This window comes from Notechis scutatus, chromosome 6, assembly GCF_049901735.1.
Source record: "Notechis scutatus isolate UNSWTSFEM ecotype Mainland chromosome 6, rNotScu1.2, whole genome shotgun sequence".
In the NCBI taxonomy this organism is placed as follows: domain Eukaryota; kingdom Metazoa; phylum Chordata; class Lepidosauria; order Squamata; family Elapidae; genus Notechis; species Notechis scutatus.
Window position 1 is genome coordinate 10,017,797 of NC_142014.1, and position 25,831 is coordinate 10,043,627.

General features: G+C 36.7%; 2 long non-coding RNA genes across 2 annotated transcripts in view; one reads left to right on the top strand and one right to left on the bottom strand.

The window, feature by feature from the left end:
- The window catches only part of LOC148130117 (uncharacterized), a 166,879-nt gene that overhangs the window by 135,953 nt on the left and 5,095 nt on the right, over positions 1-25,831 (bottom strand). The window lies entirely within an intron of this gene.
- Positions 1,983-25,656, top strand: LOC113413013 (uncharacterized). Its single transcript, XR_015750201.1, has 4 exons — positions 1,983-2,095; positions 2,200-2,363; positions 7,616-7,706; positions 25,189-25,656. It is a non-coding gene; the product is annotated as an uncharacterized LOC113413013 (long non-coding RNA).

Below are 25,831 nucleotides of genomic sequence, written 5' to 3' on the forward strand. Positions count from 1 at the left end.
TCCATTACATTACAATAAGTATTTTATCTATTATTTTAATCACACTTGTTTCATATTTTCTAAGTTTATTTCTATTTCTAATATAACAATACTATCTTATGTACCCTTGCAGAATCCCTCTTTCAATTAAATTTTCACCCATTATCTTTATGTCTTCTAAATAGGCCTTTAATCCTTATATGTTTTCCCTGTTTCTCTATATCTTGTTTCTGTAATTTCTTTTTATAACTTCTTTTCCTTTCCCTCTTCCCCCTCTTCTTCTCCCTCCCCTTTTTGACCCCTTGTCTCTCTAATTCTAATTCTCTCTTCTGTAATCCCCTCTTCTGTTTCTTCCTAATATTGTACTTTTCAAGCTATTCTTTTTTTTGTTTGTTTGTTTTTTCAAGTCTTAAATTTTTCATTCTCTTCCCCCCCTTTCCTTTTTTCTTTTCCCACATAGAATTACTTGGTCATTAAAGATGGATTCTTCTTTGTCCCGCCCTTCTTGTTCTACAGCATTTCTTGTTGTTTCTCATAGTTCAAGATCTCCATTTCTAAAAATTGAAATATGAAGCCAAAAAACCCTCTTCCTTCTTGTGCAACTTCTTTCTGTTTTTTAAGTTCTGTTTTCAGTTCTTCCAAGAGTGATGCCATTTTAAATACTTTTAAACAACCACCCGATTGATTTTAGTCATTTAAGTCCAATAACTAAAAATCCAAAAATCACCAAGTAATCCAAATAATCCAAAGCTCTTTCTTCTTGTTTCTTTTTTCCACTTTCTCTTCCTGGGTCTCTATTATCTTGTTACAAAGTTTCAGTTAAAATGTATCTTTTATGAATCTTGTTGAAGTTTCACTGTAAATTCCCTTTACTTCCAAGCAGTCTCCTCCATTTTTCCAGATCCCACCCTTTTATTTTTTCCTTTTCTCTCCTTTCCTTCTTTTAAAAGTTTTTGAATATCCAAAAGTTTTTGTTATCCCTTTGACACTTTATTTTCAGCTTGAATGCCTATTGATGTCAAAGTGGATTTTTGTCAGTTTCTTACTTAAATATTTTAGCTGTCAATATGAGGAAGAAAAGAAAAAAAGCCCAAATCCTTTCCCTTCCCTCTCTCCTTTGCCACTTCAAAATCTCCTTTGGGAACAATGTTATTCTTTATAGTTCAAATTCCAGGGTACCTTATCTTATTGCTTTTTCAGTTCAACCTGGTCAACCAAAACTTTCTTCCTCCTGCACATTCTTTTCCGGTCGAGTTCTTCTTTGAGGTGGCCATTTCTGACCACCGCTGCAACCACCTTCGGGAAAGGGAGTAATGGCCAGCTGGGAAGTAGAGGTGAGGCTCTCCTCGACCCTGCTGGCAGTCTCCCCCCTCTTCACCACCTCTATGTGGTGTCTTTGCCCTGAATCCAGCTGGCTCAGGGCGCTCCGGTGGTGAGCATGGATCGAAATAGCACACAATCGCAGATTTCGGTCCATCACCAAAGAAGCTCAAACCAGAAGTCTTTTTCTCCTTTCTTTTTTATTTTGTGTTAGTTAGTTTCCATCTTCTTTCCAAACTCTAAATAAAGAGGAGGAAGAGAAAGGAGAGTGAAGTATACCTGTTCTTTATTATGGTATAATATTGAATCCTAATTTGATCCACAGAAAGCATGTAAAACATATTCATAACTTTCAAGGATTTCTATTTTTGTTCCATTTCATTCAGGCTGAATAAGTCATGTCTGGTGAGGTTTTAAACTTGTCCTTATAATTCCTTAAATATTTATCAGCTTGGGTAATTTTAGCAGGAAATAGAAAACTCTACTACCTTGTTTCACAACTATGGAAATGTATGTATTACACAGAAAATTGCTATAAAATTATTTAAATGCTTTTCCTTTTCCAATGTGAGCAATACCAGCAACAAATTAATAAGTTACAGAGAGAGGGAGGGAGGGAGAGGGGGAGGGGGAGGAGCAGGGAGGGAGGGAGGGCAGGAGAGAGAGAGAGAGAAACAATCAAATTTCAAGGTTGCAGAAAACACCATTTCAGCTACAGTACATGCCTTAGTTAGCATGATGTGAATACCAGGATATGCTACAGCTGGTGAACGGACTTCCTTTTGGGAATGGTAAAGTGAGTAACCTCTAATGATGTGTTTCAAATGGTAAGTGAACGGACTTGTAATTGAAGCAACAAGCTTCAGATTTGTACCTCCCTTATGTCTCTTTGTCTTCCAGGCTGTTGATGAATTTTGGAGGAAGGAAGGAGCTTGGAAGAAGGGTTGTTTATTGGCATCAAAGAGCAGATGTGTTTGATGAGCATCTGGGGTGAAATGTGTACAGCTATATATTACATAAAAAATTTCTCCCCTTTATTATTCTCAATTAGTCTTCAGGAAGCAGTGAGTACAATGTCACCAGCTGCTTTCTGTGCAACTTTTTGCCTTCTGCAAAGGGAAATAAAGATTTGTAGTGGCTGCCACCTAATATTTTATTCTAGCACCCTTAAAGAAATGCTGTTAATTCTGCCTTCTTTTACATTTAAGTCCCTGGATTCTGGCTATTCTTGTTTCTGTTGAATACAAAGATAAATGCATAGTATCTGTACCCTTATGTTGCATAAATCAGTGTTCCTCTGCTCTCTTAGTACAAATGTCAATTTATCCTTCTTAAGCAGGGTGATCAGAATTTAAACGGATCCTGTGCTTTTACAATAGTTCAATCCTATTAACATCTACTTAGAAATAAACCCTATGGAGAACAATGGCACTTACTTTTAGGCAAATGTGTTTAAGATTTCTAAAAATGTTAAGATGAGTTTGCCGAAGAGGGCTTTTCAAAGAAATTTGATTGGTATGATGTGATGCTTGAAGGTAATGGCTTAAAGTGGCAGTCTTTGTGATATTGCATATATAGATGTACAGAGATATTATTGTGTTTGTCAAATGAGATATTACGGGAGTGTCCTTGCCAAAGGTCTTGTTAAGAGTTGGAGTATGTAATGCCCCAACAGGGGTACCTATTCTCAGAGGTTCCAGCAACTGATAAAGCACAGGGTTAGGGTTAGGGTTATGTCAAGCTTCATGTGGCTCTGGTCTTGGGGGCTGACCCAGATTGGATCCTACAACATTATCCTTGGACGTGTATATTTTCTTTCATTCATAAAATAAATTGCAATATGGCTAGGTAGGAAATTCTGGATACTGAAATCCACAAGTCTTAAAGTTGCCAATGCTGGACATCCCTGGTGTACACAAAGCAGAACTGTCTGTTTTCCTTCCAAATTCCAACTGCTCCCAAGTTTTGACTTTGACTTTTTCCTTTACTCTACAGAAATAATAGCAGATGGTTGCCAAGTTAATTTTTTTGCAAATACAAACCATAGCACTTTGTTGAATACCATGAATCCAGCTGTATTCTGAATCAAGAATCTCTACCTCTAATGTACTAGATAAATAGATCTACATAGTGCACGGAGTAGATGGTGGGAAAGAAGCAGTACAGGGCAGAGCTCCTGCATTGCCTGGATTCTTCTAAATGTAATTCTTATTCTCTCTTCCTAATGAATCACAAGTTAGTACAGCTGCAAAAGATGCTTGCTGGATGCTCCAAAGACATGCTGTTGCCATCAGTAAAAATGGCACTGCATGCTACATTCACTTATGTGACATAATACTTTTGATATTATAATCAAAAGTTATTTTCTACCATGGTGTCCCTTTGATGAAACTCTTCTTCCCAGAAATGCAGCCACAATGAAAAATATTGACATGTTCACAATGACCTCATGAAACAAGACCCGTCATTTTGGAAAGCTCATCCTTTCCTATTTGTGGCCCAAGATCCCCAACGTGAGATGTTTCCCTGGCATTTTAAATTTTATCAATCTCTTCTACTAGATTTTTATTTTGTTTTCATGCTATTTTACAATGAACGTTTTAGTGGAATTTTCTGGCTCTATACCATTTTTTAGTTATGTGTATTGTTCATATCCTATTTTTTTTTCCCATGAAAGATGATGGCCAATAATACCCCAAATCAATTTTGGAGGAGTATCAAAAAGTGAACACTGGTTCTTACTGTGATCAAACTAGGTGAATTTCCTTCTTAGGAGATATAATAATAAAAGTGGAATGAATACCTGGAATGTTACGTGTTTCTTCTATCATAGCTGGTTTTGTCAAAGACAGCTTTGACAATATATTTCACCAACACCTCCAAGGGAAAGTGACAAATTATTTGATAGGCCAGTTTTTGCCATACTGTTACAATAGTTATTTCCATTTGTAAAAGGTCTTTCTGTAATTTGATCAATAAATTTCCTATAAAAAAAACATCACAATTTACCCAGAATATGTTTTAATTACCTCACAAGTTGCTTTTCAATAAGGCAATATTTGATTCATCTTGAAACTATACACTCTATCTACAGCAGGGGTTTCCAACCTTGGCCACTTTAAGATTTGTGGACTTCAACTCCCAGAATTCCTCAGCCAGCTTTGCTGAGGAAGCCTTAAAGTTGCCAAGGTTGAAGAACCCTACTCTAGAAGGTATTAAATCTAACCAGAGATGGGCCATGAGGTCCTAAAAATTTATTCTTGCTCTTTGACCTGAAAGTTCTCCCTAGCCCTGTTCATGCTGGCTGGGGAATTCTGGGAGTTGAAGTCCACAAGTGTTAAAGTTGCCAAGATTGGAGACCCCTGATCTACAGGTCACTGAAAATAAGTTAGAAGTGAGAGTTGGTAGCTTTCTGTAGTTAGAATTTTAGATGAATTATAACCAAGGCTAATTAACTAACTTTAGTCCAGTATTGTGCAGTTGGATGTTTAACAGTGTTGAATTATTTAATTCTTTCCTATATTACAGATCATTTAACTTTTCAGGATCTCAATAACAAGAAAAGAACCACTAGTGGTTGAATAAGCTGCAATGAACTATGATGTAATGAGAAAAATAATGTAGTCTTGATAATCAATAATGTTCAATGATTAATTATATATAAAATATTGCCATATTTTAGTGTAAACTTAAAAATTAGTAATTGTGGACATTGGATTATTCATATTCCAGTAGTAATTTATTTACTTCAGATTATTTTCTGCTGCAACAAAATTTAATGAAACTTAACAAAAATTGCAGTTAACCTGCTGTTAATGGCTTCAGTTCATATTAGTAACTTCAGGATATAATTAAGTGGGTTTATAATGGTTTTCTCTTTAATATTGGAGATTTTCTTTTTAATAGAAGATGGTGGATTTACATGATTCCAACCCAAATAAATTTGCAGTTACTATATGTATCTACAGAAGAATATTCAGACAGCGAAGAGCTTCATATAAATAATAGCAATGGAATTAATATTAAAAAATAAATAGTCAATAAAACTCTGGTTCTCATGATCAGCAACTGTATGATTTTAGAAACTAGAGACTAGAGTGGGCTAAAGATTCTAAGTAGAAGGGAAAAAATACAGGCCAGCTTTGGGTATTGGTTTACTGGGACAATATCAATAGTGTCAGTAATTATGTCAATTCTCCGAATCGATTATGTCCAAAAGATGTCAATGAGGCAATGACAGGTGTGCAGCAAATTTTGTCTGACAAGACAGAGAAAGTACCAAAAGTGGAACTACAAATGATTGGCCAAGAGAATGATTTGGAAACAGATGCTTTATTGGATATACAAGAGAAACTGGCTGAAGTTTTATACATTAAAGGAGAAATACAAATGACAAATCAAGAGAATGGTTTGGGAAATATTCTCTTATCTGATATATAAAAGACTTGTTAACCTCTCAAAGAATACTGTGCAATGGGATAAAAAGAACTGAAGAGAAATAAAATCCTACTGACAATATTTGAATGAACTAAAGATTAAGACTTTACTTAAAGAGATTTATAACCTGTTAGAAGTAAAAGGAAGAAGTGCAGAGTTGATTTATCTGATCAAGGTTAAAATAAGACATTTATTTGCAAAGTTCTGGCAACCCTTTACAGGCTTTTTGCTGAAACCATGATTAAAAAGTTGATGTTTTATGGATTTGCTCATAGATACAGAATGGGATATGGAATGAAAAGGTATTTGTTTGTAACCCTACATGGAGTGACGAATTTCTCTACACTTGTTGCAATAAAATTGGAAATCACTTTGTTACATATTTCTTATCTTTTTCTTTATCATATTGTTTTCTTTCTTTCTCTATTTGTCCCAAAGCAGTGGACAAAAATAATTAAAACCCATACAGTCTGTCTCTTCCTCTCTCCCTCCCAATTCCATTTATTTTATTTTATTTTATTTTTATTATTTGCTCAATTTTAGTTTTGCATAGTCCAAGTGATCAGAAAATAATTACAATATACTGAAATCATTCTCAAAATGTCAAGGAAAATATAATGAATATATTGTGCAAAATGATCTAATACTATTGCAGAATAATTTCTTCGACTAAACTTTTTTTTTCCCTCTGGGAAAATCCATATGTTTTTTCTTATTTTGCAACTTTCAGATATCTGAATATATAAATCTTATAAAATGAACATTAGCATATCTAATAGTCTTCCCGAGAAGAAATAAATTCTCTTTTAAGTGAAGATGAATTATTCAAAGAAAGATTAATTTGCAATATATATATATATCTACCTATATTGTATCTTTTAGTTTAATAAATATTAAACTATTAATAAATATTGCCTAAAAAATCATGTTTTAATTTGTCAAAAATCAACCTACTCTCCACTTTTCAGTTTCAGCTGAAAAGGAAACTTTTTCCCATGCTTACATTTCAGGATTATGGAAAAAGTACTCCAGAGACATAATTTTTTATCAGTTTTGAAATGGATAAATCATTTATCCTCGCAGAAAAAGCAGCGAGAGGAGACAAATACTTTATTCTTCTTTTCAGTTAATGGAAGATTCAGGAAGATGATGAAGAGGAAGAGGAAAAAAATGGCACAGAATTAAAAAAAAAAAAAGGTAACTGGCACAATGACAATCTCTGTTTTTCTCCCTTCTTTGTTCCTGGTGCTAGTCTGAATCAAACAAAATATGTGCTAGTTGAAAGCATGAATATGATTCAGATCTACCATCTGAACTAACGTAGACTAGAGCCCCTCAGAAGTTCAAATATTTGTTTGAACTTCTGGAGAACATTTTTTTCAGGTAAAGAAATTGGGTAAACAACTTCTCTAAAAGTCTCCAGGGGAGACTATTTCTGATTATGTTTTCCAATAGCATATGGAAAGTTTCTGTTGCTGGCTTGGAAAGGAGGTGGGGATGCAGCAAGATTGTTTAAAATGAATCTTATATTTCAGCCATTGGTGAAATCATAACCAAAGGGGGTAAAAGAAAGGCCAAGTATGATAAACCTTTTTATCTTTCATTTTCTCTGCCATTCCCACTTGACCTTTTATCATTCTGCTATCAGATTTTGGCATCTTCCTGTGAAAGATCACGCCACAGAAATAGATGGGACTGAGAGTTAGAAGGCGAGCCCACTGGCTTCTTATCCTGTAATCTAAAACTCAGGCCAAGGGGCAAGACACTTGGGAAGAAAGGTTTCAAATTGAATGAACCCTTCTTAGTGAACTCATTATAAATGAGGGTTGGAAATTCCACTCTCAGTTCCAAGATTTTGTATTCTTTTTTTCAGAAAGAGAAGGAGGAAAAGGAGGAGGAGGAGGACTAAGAGGAAAGAGATCATATCATGAGTGGATTGAAAAATGGCCAAAAAGAATACTAGGCTCAAGGTCAAATATTAAAAGGTCTAAAACGATCTTAGCCTGTGGATACACTTGGAGATGACAAGAAGACAAAAACAAGTCTCTGACAAGACTAGAGAGATGGTTCTTAAGGAAAAGTGGCAATTTCTGCACATATATAAACTTGTAGCCAGGAGACACAGGAATGTTATCCACTTGCGCATGCCCTTAAATTTCTGCTCCTTTGAAGGCAGTCCTTGGGCCTTTTGTGGTACATGTAAGTGTCAGGTGGCAGATTCAGAATAATGTCAGGTGGTGCTCCATTCAAAATTCAAGAAAGAAAAACTTAGACTCTTTAGATTAGAGCAAAGATGTCTTTTACTGAAAATGAAGTGGTAACATCAGTAGAATTCTGAATCTGAGAAATTAAGCGCGCAGATCACATATACAAAGTGTTGGAAACATTCCCACCTCTCATAGTTCAAATGATTCTTCCAATTAAAAGTTGTGAATATGATCATGTGGGCATCTTCAGGTGGTGATGAGGCCTCTGTCCGTTGACCTTGGCATATTTTGATAAAGATTTGCAGCTGCGTAGAGAAAAGAAAGCTAAGCGAGAAATAGAAACTTAAGAGCAGGAATTTATACTCCCCCCTCTCCTCATTTACACCACACAAGAATGTAACACCCCCAGCTCTCTTCCCAGACGTTATCCCCCCTCCTCCCCCCGTTACTTATGGCAGCCAAAAGATGCAAAGCAGTAGTAGAAGATCTTGAATGCTGACAGTAAGCATGATCATCTTTAAACACTATTTCCACATTGGAGGTGTCGATCTTGTGAGTTGTAGGACAGATGAAAACTCTTTTTCAGCCCATTTTCTTTCAGTTGTGCTTTTGGCCAGAAATCTACAAGCTTAAATCACTCTACTATTGGATGTGAGGGCTCTTAGGATGGATCATAGGCATAACAAGAATAAGGGCTAAAGCAGTGCTAAAAATAAGGTAGACCTTAGGTTGAGTTTATCAGTCCCGAGGGGGTAAGAATTGACATGGGGTGGCTATGAGGGCTTTGTGGAGGCATCAACTATTCACTCACTTTTTTTTTTTTTTTTTTACATTTTACTTTTCAGTTTACACTCCATGTACCATTTTGCTCAGGGACAGAAGTATCCACTTCTATGATTGCTTTGGTGTTATTTTATGGCTCAGAAATATTTCCACAAAACTTTGCATTCAACAGTTTGAAGATACATTGCTTGCCACATCTTACTTCTGTGCTACAGATTGCTCTCCCAGAAAAAAAAAAATACTTGAAACCTATAAATATGTTTTGTCTTATGGTCTTTGTAAGAGAATAGTACATGGGTGAGAGAGCTAGAGACATAAATAATCCTACTTTTTAAATTTGGGTAGCCATCTATTATTTGCTGCTTGTTACTTATCCCATCTATGTCAGTGTGCATAAATTGCCATTAGAGAAACTTCCCTTTCTCATTCTTGTAATAAGATTGTTAATTAGAGAGAAATTAATGGCATGTCCCTTATACATTTCCTGTCTTAATAAACCTCTCTTTCAACTTTATCATGTTGCTATATATCACATACCATGATGTGCGTCATGACTACTTGTTATAATGCAGTTATTGCTCCAGATTATTTTTCCTTCTGTTCAATTATGTTACTTCCTGGAGTCTATTTGGACATGTTTCTGCAGATTTCTTGGCAGATTTCTTTTCCTTCCTAACGCTGAGAGAAAGTGACTGGCCCCAGGTTACCCAGCTGGCTTGCCCAAGGCAGGACTAGAACTCATGGCCTCCTACTTTCTAGTCTGATGCCTTAACCACTACAACAGGGGTGTCAAACTCAAGGCCCATGGGCTGAATATAGCACACAGGGTACTTAAATGTGGCCCACAGGGCTGGCCTAAAGATAACAAAGGAACAGCCTGCAGTGACTGTAGTAGCCAAAACGGGGCATGGGAGGCCATGCGTGCCTCCCCACACCTTATTTTTGGCCTGGATCGTCTCCTGCAGCATTTTACCAGCCAAAACAGGGCACAGGTGGACCACACAACCAACCCACACCCAGTTTTCAGCCTGGATGGCTTCCTGCAGCATTGTGCTGGCCCAAATGGGGCATGGGGGAGCTGTGCATGGCTCCCTGCACCCCGTTTTGGCCAACAGAGTGCTGCAGAAAGCTGTCCAGGCCAAAAATGGGTACATAGGGACTGCATGTTGGCCCCCAAAACCCCATTTTGGCAGGCAGGATGCTTCAGGAGGCATCTATTCCATTTTGCCCCACATGGCCAGCTCACAGAGGAGAACCACAGTGCTGATCCATCCCTCAAAGAAATCCTGTTTGACACCCCTGCACTACAACAAGCCTATGACTAGAGTTCAGAGGAGTTGATAAATCAGACTCTTGGTGCATGGAATATGGAGCCTGATTTCCTCCAGTATTGAAGAAAAAGGGGAAAAAATGCAATATAATAGAATACTTGTTTTTTAGGCATTATTAAAAATGCTTGCAATGAAGGTTAGTGAGATAAGAAACCTATTATTATTATTATTATTATTATTATTATTATTATTATTATTATTATTATTATTATTATTATTATTATTATTAATTATTATTACATTCAACATGAAACTCAATCAACTAAACATTTTAAAATGTATCACAAATATCATTGACTGGCGCCGATAGTTGATACGGATGGTTGTCAACATCCTGGGTACCTTCTTAAGATGTATGATGTTCCGAACCTTCTTAAGAAGGACCTTCTTAAGATGTATGATGTTCCGAATAGCACAGGTTTTTGCAGTTCCACTGGTGTTATTGCAAGAAGCTGCAATTTCTTGATGTATTTTGTAAAATTCTTGGTGATGAGCATGGGTATCACTGTTACATGCTTCATTCATAATCACGTAGTTTCGATGGCCAGGTTGTGACATTTTGTGATTTTTTTTCCAGCTCTTTTTCTTAGACTCTGGAGTCAATAAATTGTATGCTTCGATTTTCAACATCTGTGATATCTGTCATGTTGTGTTCCCAATGATAATTCATCTGTATTTCTATTATTATTATTATTATTATTATTATTATTATTATTATTATTATTATTATTATTGTTGTTGTTGTTGTTGTTGTCTCTTTTATACATTCAACATAAAACTCAGTCAACAATATTTAAAAATGTATCACAAATATTATTGACTGGAACTGATGGTTGAGAGTCTCTTCATACGATATGGGTTCCTGATTTGCTAGTTCAGTAGCTTACATGAGCTAGTCCTCTATTAGAGACATTTGTCTTGCACATATGAATTTGTCCAACATCTCAATTGTATGACAACATCTCAATTGTTGTCATACATCAAAGACCACCTAATCTGTAATGCTTCCATGTTTGATTGAATTACAGAATGTGGCATGGAAGTACAAGTTCAATCTGGATTTATTCAAGGCACCAAAAGATGGTTATTCTGATATAGAATGTAAAACCATCAAGAGATTGGTCTTTTGGTATGGAATGGTAAAAGAAATTTTCTGATGAGCATTTAATCTTTCTTTCATAAATGTGCTGGGATTGGAAGAGTCCACTGAATAGCTTGGAGCCAATTTAGTATTTTAGGTAGTTTTTATATAATGTTTTATCAGTCACAGCTTAAAAGGGAACAAGATGGAAATGGAATGGATCCACTCCTTTCTGGGAACTAATAATGTAATTAGATGAAAAAGAAAAGATTGTACGCTATCTTGAAAAGAGAGAGTCAAATGATGTTATCATCAGGTAAAAATGTTTTCAGCTTCTCTCCCATAATCATAAGACCTCACTGAATCTGTTATTTTTCAGAAAAAAAAAATCTGGTAACAAATTGGACAGCCTTGTTACCGTAGTATAGCTGAAATATACAATTTGCCCTTGAATCAATACTATATAACTTACTTTATTTCTAACATTATGCCTGAAATTCACTTGTTGCAGTACAGTAATAAAGCAAGTTACATAATTTAATTTCTATAATGCCATGGGTTATTTTTCTGTGTCTGAATAAGCCGTGCATAAGTATTTATCAAATTAAAATAAAATATTATTGCTTTTTTCAAATCTAATAAATTAATAACATATATAATTAAGGCAAGAAAACTCTAAAAAATAAATATACTAAATTGGCTTAAGAAGTTAACCTTTTTTGTCCTAACATTGTATAGAAAAGAAATCCAGATCTATTTGAATGTGAGGGAGGCATCTAACTTAATAATCAAGATACATCTATCTGAAATCAGATTAGAACTTCAGGTTGTCGAGTTAGTTATTCTCTTTAATGTGAAAAACCTTTGCAACAACCGAAGATCTGCATATACAGCTACAGTTCAGACAGTAATCCAATGGCATGACATCATCTATTACTCTCTGTCACATGGGAAAACACAGAAAAAGACATCAATGGACACCTGGTGATGCATAAAACATTAATGTATTCCCAGACACATTCATCTGGAAAAAAAGATTAGCAGCAGGTCCCTGCAAGTACCAGAGCATCTGTTGTATCTGTGCTCCCAAAATTAATTTTGTCCGAAAAGGTCTTTTTTTAAAAAAATCTCTAAAATAAAAGATTTCAGTGATCTTCTAATTGATCTGATTAGATTCTAGCTGAAGAGTCCTAAAAAACTCACCAGACTTGGTTATTTCAAGAAATTTGAGGTGCTAGAAAAAGTAGCTAATCTCTGATTTATCACAATGGCTAAAATTTCAAGAGAAAGGCCACATTTGCAAAGTAGCTCCTCTTAGAGAGAAAGGTTATAGATGGTGTCACAAAGGGCAATCTTTTAAGAGCAGCAGGACACTTGTTATTGGACAAGATAATGCCAAGCTATGTGTAAGCTTGAGAAATGAAAAGCAGATTCAGACATATCAAAACGATGACTTTAGAAGGCATTTTTGATCTGTTTGCCAGAAAGTGACAAAGTATTATCTGAGTTTTCTCAGATCAGTATTTGGTTCTATGTCTCAAAATGTCTAGGATATGTGGACTTTAATTCCCAATATCCTTCAGCCATTTGAGTTGCGGAATTCTGGGAGTTGAAATCTATACATCTTAGTTTGAAAAGTTTGAAAAACACTGTCTGCCATCTTGCACTGGATCCATTTGAAAGCTCATGTCCAAAGCAAATGATAGGCCAAAAGCAGGATTCAGTAGAGGGAAGAAAAAAAATGTTGGCTAGGGATTTCTAGAACAGCTAGTTCTCGACTTACAACAGTTCCATTCAAAGTTACAGTGGCACTGAAAAAAAGTGACCTATGACCATTTTTCACAATTACATCCTTTGTAGCATCCCCATGATCATGGGATTAAAATTCAGATGTTTGGCAACTGCTTCATATTAATGACGACTACTATGTCCCAAAGTCATGTGCAACCTTTTGACAGGCAAAGTCAATGGGGAATCCAGGTTCACTTAACAAGCATTTTACTAATTTATCAACTGCAATGTTTCTCTTAACAATTATGTCAAGAAAGGTCACAAAATGTAACAAAACTCATTTAATACACATCTCACTTAACAAGAAAAAATTGGGCTCAATTGTAGTTGTAAGTCAAGGATTTCCTGTAGTTTCTCTATTTTTATAATTTTAAATTAGATTTGTTCGTATTTTTGAAAATATTTTTCTGAAAAGGAGATGCATAAAAATGATATACATCTTGATACTCATTCTTTCTAATAAGGAACTCTTGTACATATTTTTATGTTTTTGTGGATGTGTGTTAAGACATATATATGTGGACATACACACAGACATTTCCATAATACATATGTAGCTCTTTATATTTTTCTAAATTTGAGAATTGCATTCCTAGATTTGACAGTGTGACTATTGAAGAAGAGTGTTTCAGTTCATTTGTGTAGGATGTCATGGTGGTTTATGCTTGTACATTCATTAATGTAACATTGATTGCACTTCCTAGATTTGACAGTGTGACTATTGAAGAAGAGTGTTTCAGTTCATTTGTGTAGGATGTCATGGTTGTTTATGCTTGTACATTCATTAATGTAACATTGATTGCACTTTTGAATTGAGAAGAACTTCCAGAGCAGTGGTCAATGATCCATGCTTTTCTTCATCAATCTGCTTTCTTCTGGGCATCCAACAGGAGACACACATTAAGACAGTCATTAATATTTCAGAATGTTTTTTTTAAATATTTAATCTGGAAAGTAAATCAAAACCACCTACATATTTGCAAAAATAAGTAAATCTTTATATTTAACTCTAAAGGAGATAATACTAGAACAAGTATTGTCATATTGTTCTTTTTTATTGATTGTTAAGTAGGGTCTTGAGATTTTGCTACAATGTCAATTGTTATTGTGATTATCATGCCCCAACTCTGCTCCACCCATCTCTCCTCATAGTAATATTCCTGACTCTAAGGCTGCATACTGAGCAGAAAGGAATTCTGTCTAGGAATTGTGTTCTTCCATTATATGAAGGGAAGGGAATGACTGATTTCCTAAGAAAAGTTGACATGCAAAATATTTGTCAGCACGTATCTTCACAGGGCTTCTCTCTTTGGATGATTTCCGCTGCCTTATTTTTCCTTGCAGTTACATATTTTCTCTGAACCTATTATCTATTGTCAGTGAGATGGCCGATTAGAAGGAGACAATTAGTCCCCTATATTCTTTGACTGCCATATCTTGAAAAGCTTCATGGTGCCAAGCAAATTGATTTTTTTTTTACCAGTGAGCATTGATAGTGGGGGCTCAAATGCTATTCTTAAAAAGTCTCCCTCCCATCTTTCTGTAAGAGTGTTCTCCAGAATGAGACCAATCCTTTTATCTTCTGTAAAACAGAGTCAGTAATGATGAAGTAGAGATATCTAAATAGCTTCATGGATGAATAGGGAATTTAATCAAGGTTTCTGGAGACCTAATATGGCTTTCATATATAGGAGGAAAGATTCATAGTGAAAGAACTTCTCTTTTATTAGAAAACGAACATTGACAAAACAGTAAGTAAAATAATTTTTTTAAAAATATTTTATTTTTAAGACAAATATATACAAACAAAACATAAAAAACATAAAACCATCTTCCATTTTATATACATACAGTGTGTCAGTTGGTTACAAATCTTTTCTGCTGTTCTGTCTCACCTATAGCCACAAGGTGAGAGTCCAAATGTCCCAAAGAAATAAACACGAGAAAACAAAATCAGGAACAACAGAGTTAACTTTTCTCTGTAGTCGTTGCTGGCAGCTTTCCCAGAAGCTGTCTTCAAACCCAGATAAGGAGCCACATGATAATTCAGAGCCGAAAGGTAAACAGAAGGCTTCTCCCAGACTACGAGCGTAATTAACGAAGTTTGATCCGGACAAGGATCGTTAGCTAACACGCCTCCTTATATTCCTTGAAGGGGCGTGTCAGTCTCTCTAATTAGTCTCTGACTTGAAGTTTCCTTTCAAATTGTGCTTGATGTCTCAACCTGCGTCTAGTTCTTGCATCAACCCAACATTCGTCTGTTTGATCATCACTCAAGGACTCTGGTATGTTCTGTGGATCAGCTGCTGACACCTGAGGCATGATTGATGTGGAAGGTTCTGGAGAGGATGGTGATTCCGACACTCCCTCATCTTCCTGGCTCACGTCTGCATCTCTCATTAAAGCAGGCTCCAATTCCAATGCCAAACCTTCCTCATCACTCAAACCTGGGTCTTCTGATACACCAGACTCAAAGCTCACAGCAGGCTCAAACCTTCCAGTCACAACACTTTTGTAGTCATTACTTACAGTTTATATCAATTTTCACATTCTCAAACTAACATATGCTTATATATTTATCAGTTATTAATCATCCGTGACTAAACTATTTATTCTATCATTGTATATGAGATATTCCAAATTTTGTTTTAAAATTTATATTATACTTTCATCCAATGGTTATATGTGGTAATATAACCTATTGATCATTTTATCATTTTCTGTAAGGCCTTTGTATAACTAGCAGTAAGTCTAGGAAGATGTGGGCATTCTTGGTGGGGGTAGGAGTATCTTTGCTCAGAGTGCCTCATTCTGTTTTGATTCTGCCAGTTTAGAAGGAATAGGAAAATGGGTGAAAGTTCAAGGTACAAGATACACAGTTGTGCTTTCTCATGGGACTTTCCAAACTTTCCCATGAGACTTTCCGTGGCTGTATGATCTCATCCTAGCAAGGTAACATCTGGGACTTTCCAAGATTGTGTGTTCTCATGCTGGTGAAGTAATCTCCTGTTGAGGTCATTGTTTTCTGAATATGCATACTGTATATTTTGCTTGTGTTTTTTCTCAATAAATACTGCTACCTGAGTTCTCTCAGGGTTGGCATTTTTCTCAGAGACAGTTCCCTGTGTCTCATTTCAATGTCAAACCACCATAAATGGTGACCCCGACGTGATAGCTTGGAAAGCTATCGTTTCCCGCATCCTATACTCATCGCCGCGGACGTCGACTGGCCCTCATCTTCTTCGCTGGACGAAGATAGATTCTTTTCGTGAGTATGGGGGAGATCTCTCGAAGGCTCAGAAAGAGCACATCAGGGAATTGAGAGGGATCATTGGGAATAGTTTTGGGTTTGGAATTGGCAGTAGGGGTTGTGCTGTAGGAAAGAAAGAAATTGAGGACTTATTACAGTATGTTTGGAAAAATATTAAGTCATATCCGGAGGGAGGTAGTATTAAAGTAGAGTCCTGGAAAAAGATAGGGAAATTTTTGCACGAGGAACCTCGTGCCCTTCTTCAATTTTGTTAACCTGGAGAGTGATTATGGATGCGTTAGCTACTTATGAACAACCGCTCCTATCACCCCCGAAGAAGGTTTGCCGCTTTACCATGCGGTACGTTTGTTGCCGCCGACGGCACCTCCAGATAAATCTGGGGGACTGTCCGCGCTAGAAATACTTTGTCAGAGGATAAGAGTTTACCTTTAAGGGTTCAGGTGGATGCAGTTACTGCAGCTATTCAAGAAGCAAAGAATAGAGGGGAATTATCAGGAGATGATTTGGTGGAGTTTGGAGTAGAAGTTCAACTTAATCCAGTGGAAATTGTCATGGATGCTGCATTAAATCCGCAGCGGGAGTGGAAGCCTTTACAGCTCAGAATTTTGAGAGAAGTTAAGCAAGCAGCAAAAGAATATGGTGTTAGAACGCCATATACTCAGACATTGTTAGAAGCAGTTGGTTATGGAAATAAAATGATTCCGGCTGACTGGAAAGCTCTGTTGAATATGATTTTAACTCCAGCTCAATATTTGGTGTTAGATCAGAAATGGAGACAGCTGGCAGTCCAGAGGGGAACAGCAAATGTTACCCCAGATCAGCTTTACGGAGCTGGTAATTTTACAACAGTGGAACAACAGAGAGATGGTATGCCTGAGGAAGGGTTCATTCTTCTCCCACAAATAATTTTTCAAGCCATAGGGTCTCTCCCTGATGGCGAAGGTGGTGAGAAGACCTTTACTAACATCAAACAAGGGAACAATGAACCCTATGAAAATTTCATTAGCAGACTGAAATTGGCTATTGAAAGACAAATTGATAATCAATTCGCCCAGAAAGAGTTGCTTTTTAAGTTAGCAGTAGAACAAGCTAACACAGATTGCAAAAGATTTTAAATCCACTGGTAGCAAGTGGAGAGCGAGAAATCATGGATTTGATTAATGCATGTAGAAAGGTAGGGAGTCAGTCTTTTAACATGGAAACTTTAGCTCTGGCTTTACAAACAGGACATGCTCAAAAGGGGAATTGTTTCAATTGTGGGAAGCCTGGACATTTTAAAGCGCAATGTCGGGCTCCTGGAGGGGGTCAAAGTCAGCAGTATAAGAGATCAATGGGACAGGGTGTTCGTCCTAAATCAGTGTGCCCGAAATGTAAGAAAGGATACCATTGGGCATATCAGATGCTCCTACAGTTTTTACTGATGGAGGGAAAGTTTTTGGTGCTTGTGTTTGGAAAGATAAATCTGGAATTTGGCATACAAAAGTGACATCAGAGCAGAAGTCTGCCCAGCAGGCAGAACTTGCTGCTGTAGTTTTGGCTTTTCAAAATTTTCACAATCAGGATTTTAATTTAATAGTGGATTCATTGTATGTGTATAATTTGTTACCCTTTGTAGCAGGTTCTTATTTGTCTCCTGGAATATCACCTGATATTTTAAGATTGCTTTTGCTGTTACAAGGATGTTTGGAGCAGCGTGTGAATGTGTGTTTTGTTGCTCAAATGCCACGCTCAAGACCATGTTGACTAAATTAAATAAAAAAGGAGGGAAGCTCCTGGGGCTTCCGCGATTCAAGATCAATTAAATCTAGCTTTGTATACTTTAAATTTTTTAAATTTGTCTGGTAACCCCCCAGCGCGGCCAGCAGGCATTTTTCTTCTCCTTCTACAGATGCGGTGAGACCTCGGGTGTTGGTGCGGTTCCTTCCGGATCCAGCATGGGTTCCTGCTGAGCTGATAACGTGGGGACGTGGTTATGCAGCAGTTGAACATCTTGGTCAAATTCGTTGGATTCCTGGTCGGTGTGTTCGGCCTGATCATTCGCAGGCACCTGTGAAGGAAGTTTCGGAGGAGCAGGATGGTGCATCTGTGGTTCCTGATCCTGTTGATTCTGCCTAATCTGTCTTGGGCTGCTCGGGTGCGGAGAGAGCAGCGACAGCATGTTCAGCGTGCCGGAGATTTGGGCGATGATTTGTGGACAGATAATAATTACATTAAAGATTTGCGCTCAACTGCCAAAAACTTGAACATCACCAATTGTTGGTTGTGTATGCACCTTCCTGGGAGAGTGGGAGAAGGACTAACATTGCATGGAGTGCCTTTTGAGGAAAAAGATTTAATAAAGAATGCAACCTGGAGAAAACAGTTGTCTTGTGCTACAACAGAGCAATTCCAGATCCTAACCATGGGAGGTAATCTATGGACACAAATTTCTCGAGGTCTTATCCGCCTTTGGGAATTGCTATGAACTATAGGGATATTCATATTTTAAATAATTTTACTGTTGCTATGTTTAATGATACTATAAAGAATATTAAGATGATTAATGTAGAAATGTCTGAAATTCGTACAGTTACTTTGCAAAATCGATATGCTTTAGATATTATGTTAGCTGCTCAAGGAGGAGTTTGTGCTTTAATTCATTCACATTGTTGTGTTTTTATACATAATTATGAGCCAAACATTACAAAAACTGTTCAGGACATGGAAGATCGTATTGCTCAGCATCAATCTGGAGCCGATGGGTTTAATGCATCATTCTGGGACAGTCTGTGGTCCTGGCTTCCTGATGGATCATGGTTTCGCTCCTTATTGCAAGGGGTTGTTATTATTATTGCTATATGTATCTTATTATGTTGTTTTATTCAATGTATTCCTAATCTATTACAAATGTGTACCTCAGTCTTCCGGCGTGAGGATCAGGTCATGAGGGAACTGTGTACTATGCCACTAAAACACCCCTATCTTTGAATAAATAAAAAAGGAGGGAATGTGGTAATATAACCTATTGATCATTTTATCATTTTCTGTAAGGCCTTTGTATAACTAGCAGTAAGTCTAGGAAGATGTGGGCATTCTTGGTGGGGGTAGGAGTATCTTTGCTCAGAGTGCCTCATTCTGTTTTGATTCTGCCAGTTTAGAAGGAATAGGAAAATGGGTGAAAGTTCAAGGTACAAGATACACAGTTGTGCTTTCTCATGGGACTTTCCAAACTTTCCCATGAGACTTTCCGTGGCTGTATGATCTCATCCTAGCAAGGTAACATCTGGGACTTTCCAAGATTGTGTGTTCTCATGCTGGTGAAGTAATCTCCTGTTGAGGTCATTGTTTTCTGAATATGCATACTGTATATTTTGCTTGTGTTTTTTCTCAATAAATACTGCTACCTGAGTTCTCTCAGGGTTGGCATTTTTCTCAGAGACAGTTCCCTGTGTCTCATTTCAATGTCAAACCACCATAGTTATATATGTCTATATTATATTTTATATAAATCTATTAAACTTCTATTGCAAAATTATCTAGTCTATTACATTACCATGTCTTTTTGTCCAACCATTGGTAAAACAAATCCCATATCATATAAAATTGTTTATCTTCGTTCTCTAATTTCAAATGTCAATTTACTCATTTCAGCACAGTCCATAATTTTCTTAATAACTTCCTCCTGCATAGGTATTTTATCGAGTAAGTAAAATAATTTTATGGGTACATGGTTTCATATTTTATGGTTTCATATCCATTGTTTTTTTGGCAACAATCCAGATGTGAGTTGTCATGCCATTTTTTAATATGCAAAACCAATAGTTAGGGTACATCTTCATAGTGGCCAGTTCAAGAACTTATTTGTTGTAAACTTCTTTAGCTTCTCAGTTTTGACAAAATTGTCTAGATATTTTTGTTGAAACTCATGCCATAGGTTGCAAAAGCTTTTAATTCAAAGGATTGTAACTTACTTTTAACAGATTTCTGGTTTTAATGTCAAAGAATTATTATGATCTTTCCCAACTTAAATCCCACTAGTTTTAATTAAAATGCACAAGTGAAAAAAATTGAAGGAAGTATTTGATCTAACTCTAAAGATGAGTAAAAAAAAGGTAGAGAATGTTTGTCCAAAACAGAGGAGACATCAGCAAGAATTAAATATTTTGTTTCTGAGATATTTAAAGCATTGTATTAAATATTAATAGGTTGGGTGCTGTAAAGTTAATATAGAGGGTGTTATTTTATTTATCTTGGAGAGTAATGACATATCAAGATCTGTGAATGAATGAATGAATGACATGTTTATGTTGTAATTTTTTATTTTGTTTAAGTTTTTTCTAACATTTATTACAGACTATTTCTTCTGTTACCATTCTTTGAGTATCTCCATTTCATTAATGATGATCAAAACTGAAAAATGGATTGCTAGGTGATTAAACTAGCACAAATAACTTTTGTGCATATATAGTGAAACTGTAAAGAGCTTGTTCAAACTGAGCATGCATTGCATTTCACTATAGGCAACTATTTATATAAATTATTTGAGTGCCCTTAACTCTTAGTGTATATTTTTGTTAATTATAAAGATATATAGATTAAGCTATGCAGACTCACTACCTACAGTAGTCCTTCTCAGTAATTGCCACTGTAAGGGATAAAAATGTTTCATCTGTTTCTAACAGGCATATAGAAGTTTAGCACTTTCATGACTCTATATGAGCTAGTTAATGTCAGTTGTAATTAAACAAATTCTATTTTGTTTTATTCAGCTACAGACTATTCACTGTTTATAGTATCCCCATTGTACAGCATCTGTATATTTTCAAAAACTTGATATTGCCAGATTTTTAGAAAGAACTTTTGCGTTGTTCATAGCTGTGGTGATTTGTCCCAACTTTTTAAAAATTGCATCCTTCATTGTGACTGACAAATGGAAATATTTAAGTGTTTTGGAGGATAATTATATCAAGGATGATATTAATATTACCGGCAAATGTAGATACAAATAGGGTGTTTTGTGTTATATGAGTTTAAAATATTAAAAATTACTTCTTGAAATAAAACTTCATGCTTGGGAAATGCACTGTAATACATTTTGCATAAGATTTTTCTGAAAAACCAACAGTGTATAGCCAAGATTTTTCAAATAAATCTAGTAATTTACTACTTTATTTTGATTCTTAAAAATGCATTGCAATTGAATTAATGTTGTGTAATTTGAATAAAAAATCAAGTGATTAAGAAGGAGACGGATTTTTTTGTTGGTTTGTTTCTTTTGCATTCATTCCCAACTTACCATTCTGGAATGCATCAGACGATATTCATCCCTACCCAGAACTTCCACATTGTGAATTGTGGATTTTCAGAGTGATAAAGAGATGAACGGTAGAAAAAATGATATCCACAATATCATGTACCACTTTGAAATAGCAAAAAGGTTCAGAAACATTTTCAGAAGAAATTCTGTAAAATCCTAAAATGTATTAAAATGTCCTAGAAAATTCTATTTCCCCAGGAAAAAACACTGGAAATTTGGAACAATATTTCTGGACAATACTAGTAACAGTTGCCTAAGCAGAAGAGTAATCCACTGAGAATTGACTTAAGGATCACAGCGGCATTAGAATTATGATATCTTATAAAATATAAAAGGGCTCATGGGGTAAACTTCAATGAGATGTGTCATTAGGGCTAAAATGTGTGATGAAAACTAATGCAGAGATCTACCAGTATAAAATTGGCCCCTAGTTATTAAACAATTCTTAGTTCTATGTTTTGAAGTGTACTAATTGATCCTACAGAGTTACTTATTCCATAATCACGGAAGTGACTGCATTTACAACTAGAATAAATTAAAGTAAATGAAGAGGAAAATTGTATTCTGTATAACATTTAGCTCATTATAGTCTTAAACAACCACACAAACCCATCTTCATCAATATAAGTTATGATGTTTGTAGAAACAAAATATTTTCACCACAAAAGTGTCCATGTTACACAAGCATAGAAATTGGTATGTGATAAGTGAGCCAATTGCCTTAAAGCCTTACTGGTTATAGTTAGGAATATGACTGAGAGTCACATGCTATCTTGGGTTTTGATCTAAAGTTAGAAGTATGGAACATCATTGCATTTTCTTGCAGTGATATATGAAATATGGCTTGTAGTTTTTCATTTTGCATGAAACAGTAATACTTTTTTTTTTTGCTCTTGTAAAGTCACTATAGTTTGGGTCAAAGTATTTTCAATTTGCATTTCTAGCATATCTGAAAGTACCTATGGCCATGAAAAATATTTGTTGTACATTATGTTTGATTCGCAAAGACATTTCTCTAGATGCTGTTCACTAGATCCATTGCTTCTGAAAACTACACTGTTGAGGATAGAAGCCAGGATGTTATGAATTGAACACGGAGACATTGGAAAAAGAGGAAGGGGGGAGGGGGTTAGGCCAAAGAAGGCCCCTAGCTGATGACCTTAGCAGCCAGCCTACCATGTTGAATTAAGAGGCTATATGTGTCCACTGTTACCTTGTGATGGCATTCTCTAGTATGGAGTCCAAGTCATATTTTCCTTGGTAGCCTCAAGTTAATTATCCCAACACGATGTGACATTTCAGAGAAATACCAGCATCACTTTGTGCTTCCTTTTTCCCAGTGAAGCCCTTTGCCCTTCCCCCAAAGGCACCTGAAGAACAAAATGTTTTTAAAGATGACATTTAATATACTATTGGTACAAGTGAATTGTAGTAGTAAAGCCCTTGCAGACATTGAAGCAGACAGGTAGTGCAAGGGGTCAGAAGAGGAGTGGAGAGATAAAATGTGGAACTGTGAGAATGACCTATTGAAAATTATTGATGCAATAAAGAGTTTTAAGTTACAGCTTGCCCTAAACTCTCTGTTAAAAAATCTTGAAGAAAGAATACTGCAAATCTGAGAACTTCTCTTCTGCAACTGGATTTACTTGTACAGCATGTTCTATGGATCACTACCATCGCAGTCCTATCTATGTTTCCTTTGTTAATAACCATATTCATGTGATGATTCTACATAATGGAAAGAAGAAAATCTCACTTTATTATTTACCGTATTTGCCGGCGTATAAGACGACTGGGCGCATAAGACGAGCCCCCAACATTTCCACTCAAAATATAGAGTTTGTTATATACTCGCCGTATAAGACGACCCCCACTTGGAGGCATGTTTTTCAGGGCAGAAAAGTCATATGCTGGCAAATACGGTAAGTTGTAACACTTGGGGTATTCTGGATATAATTCTTGATTGACACCCCCGCCCTTTCCCCCAAACTTACAAAGCCACCAAAATGCTTTAGAGAGGCAGCTTCGCCTTTCTCAGGCTGGCACTCAATTCCTCTCCCTTTCTTTGTGACACCGTTGAGCGATCTGCTTTTTCAGGGGAAAATAAATAAATAAAAATAAAACTGGACGAAAAACAGTCGAGTTGTTTCTTAATATCTTTCCACCTCCCCAACCAATTTGTCTCCAAGGGTGCACCACACTGATTGCGACATTAATTATTTCAGAGAGAGAGGGTGGGGGGAGAAATCTTTGCTTCCTACTGTGGCTTTTTCCTGCGCATCGTTTTTTCCCTTGGCTTTGTGGTTGTTACTTCTTACAGGGAGGGATAATGAAATACCCACGCTGGGAGAAAGCGGAAAGGATGTCTATTTTCCTGCTCACTAACTTTCCAGAAAGCGTCGAGTTCCTACCCCGAGACTTGCCAAAAGTCCAGTTCATTCATTTGCTACCTTTCTCCAATGAGATCCAGATCTGTTTCCACAACGCGCTTAGGATCTTATCTTATTATCTTATTATTATCTTATTAGCCTTGCTCGGTCCGGTCCAAGAGAGAAGAAGGCAGACGGTTTTGCGCTCAGGGAGAAAGGAAAGAGCCTCTCGCTCACGCTGCACACTGCCCCCCTCCACCCCAGCAACGCTTAGGAAAAGAGTTACACAAGCATCCTTTCCAGAAGTGAATCGGGGGAGGGGGAGGATTCGAGCAAAGGCTGAAACCGGGAAGAAAACTTCCCAAAGAAAATCGCACGAGCAGCATCCCATTCCTGGGAGAAAAACAAAAACAAAAACACGAACTCTTCCCGAAGCACAAAAGCAAGGATGGCGCTTTCTCAGCTTTGAGCTGCGTCGCTGCTCTCCCACCCTCCACTCGTCCCCACGTGCGGCGAAGTTTCTGCCACTGGGGGGTGGAGGGGGATGGAAGGAGGTGAGGGATGGGGGCAAAGCCTGGAGCCTGCCTGTCCGCTTGCACGAGCGGAGTGGGTGGGGAGGAGGAGGAAGAGAGACTCCGGCTGGGCTTGAAGGGGCTTGGCAAGTTGCGGAGCTCCGCCCCGTCGCTCTTGCACCGAGTGACAACAACGTATTTGCTGGCGTATAAGACGACCTTTGTTATATACTCGCCGTATAAGACGACCCCCCACTTGGAGGCATGTTTTTCAGGGCAAAAAGTCGTCTTATACGCCGGCAAATATGGTATATATGCACCAAACTTTACTATTTTCTATTAGATGTTTACTTCATTTTAGCCAACAGTTAAACTGATACAATTTACGCCCTTATTTACACTAATAAGTATTTATTTATTCTTTATTAATTTACATAAAAAATTAAAATCCAGAGAACCTACTGTCATACCCAAGGCATTTATTTAATATACATATCCAGCTTACTTTGACTCATATTTTTTTTCCAAATAGGTCCCAATATTAACCTAAGTGGACCAGATCTCCCCTTTTTTCTTCTTCCTCTTTATTTCTAACACCTCTCTGTAAGACGTAAAAAAACAACAACAACATAGCCTCAAGCCAAAGGGATTTCTTGATTTATCACATTTGTCTTATCTAAATTATATACGTTAAGAAGTTTATGACTTGGTTAGCTCACTTTTGCACTACCGTACTTTCCTGTTTAACTCACTGTAACATTTGAATAGGAAGAATCATGCTAATTATATACTTTTCATTTTTGTTTCATAGAATCTTTTTACCTTTAGCACGGAAACTCCTGACTTTGGTTCATCAGACAGGCAGCCAAACGTTCAGACTGGATTTGGCATTCTTATCCACCCAGATCAGCAGAGATTAACTCCAGACCAACAATCAATTAAACAATACCCCAAGAAGCTGCTAAAGAAGCCAACAGCAAACAGTTCGACTAAAGAACCTCTAAGACCATCCTCATCAATACACTAGGCAAGCCACTAGAATATAAACTGAACGCAAACTGCACTCCTTACTAGGACTGATGGTGTTACCTATTTTGGGTAATGAAATGTCTGCAAGAAAACAAGCAAGGTCAGAAAGCACCAAGGACCCCTCGTGTCAACCCTGAGCTATAAACATTCTTTATTATATACCAAGAAATCACCAAAGATTGATTACACTAAATCTGATTTTTTTTTACTTTTTCCCAAATTCCCTGTTGTGCATGCTTGACAGCTGATTAAGAAGCAAATAAAACAAGTTAAAATCTGCAATTATTTTTGTGTAGTGTTTCATGCCTCTGGCAAATGCAGACAACCTTGATATTACAGAAAGTACAGTCTAAATTTCTAAGGAGTGTCTTTCCAAATGAAGTGAAGCGTGTGCACTGTCATTCACCACCATAAGGCTGATGTGG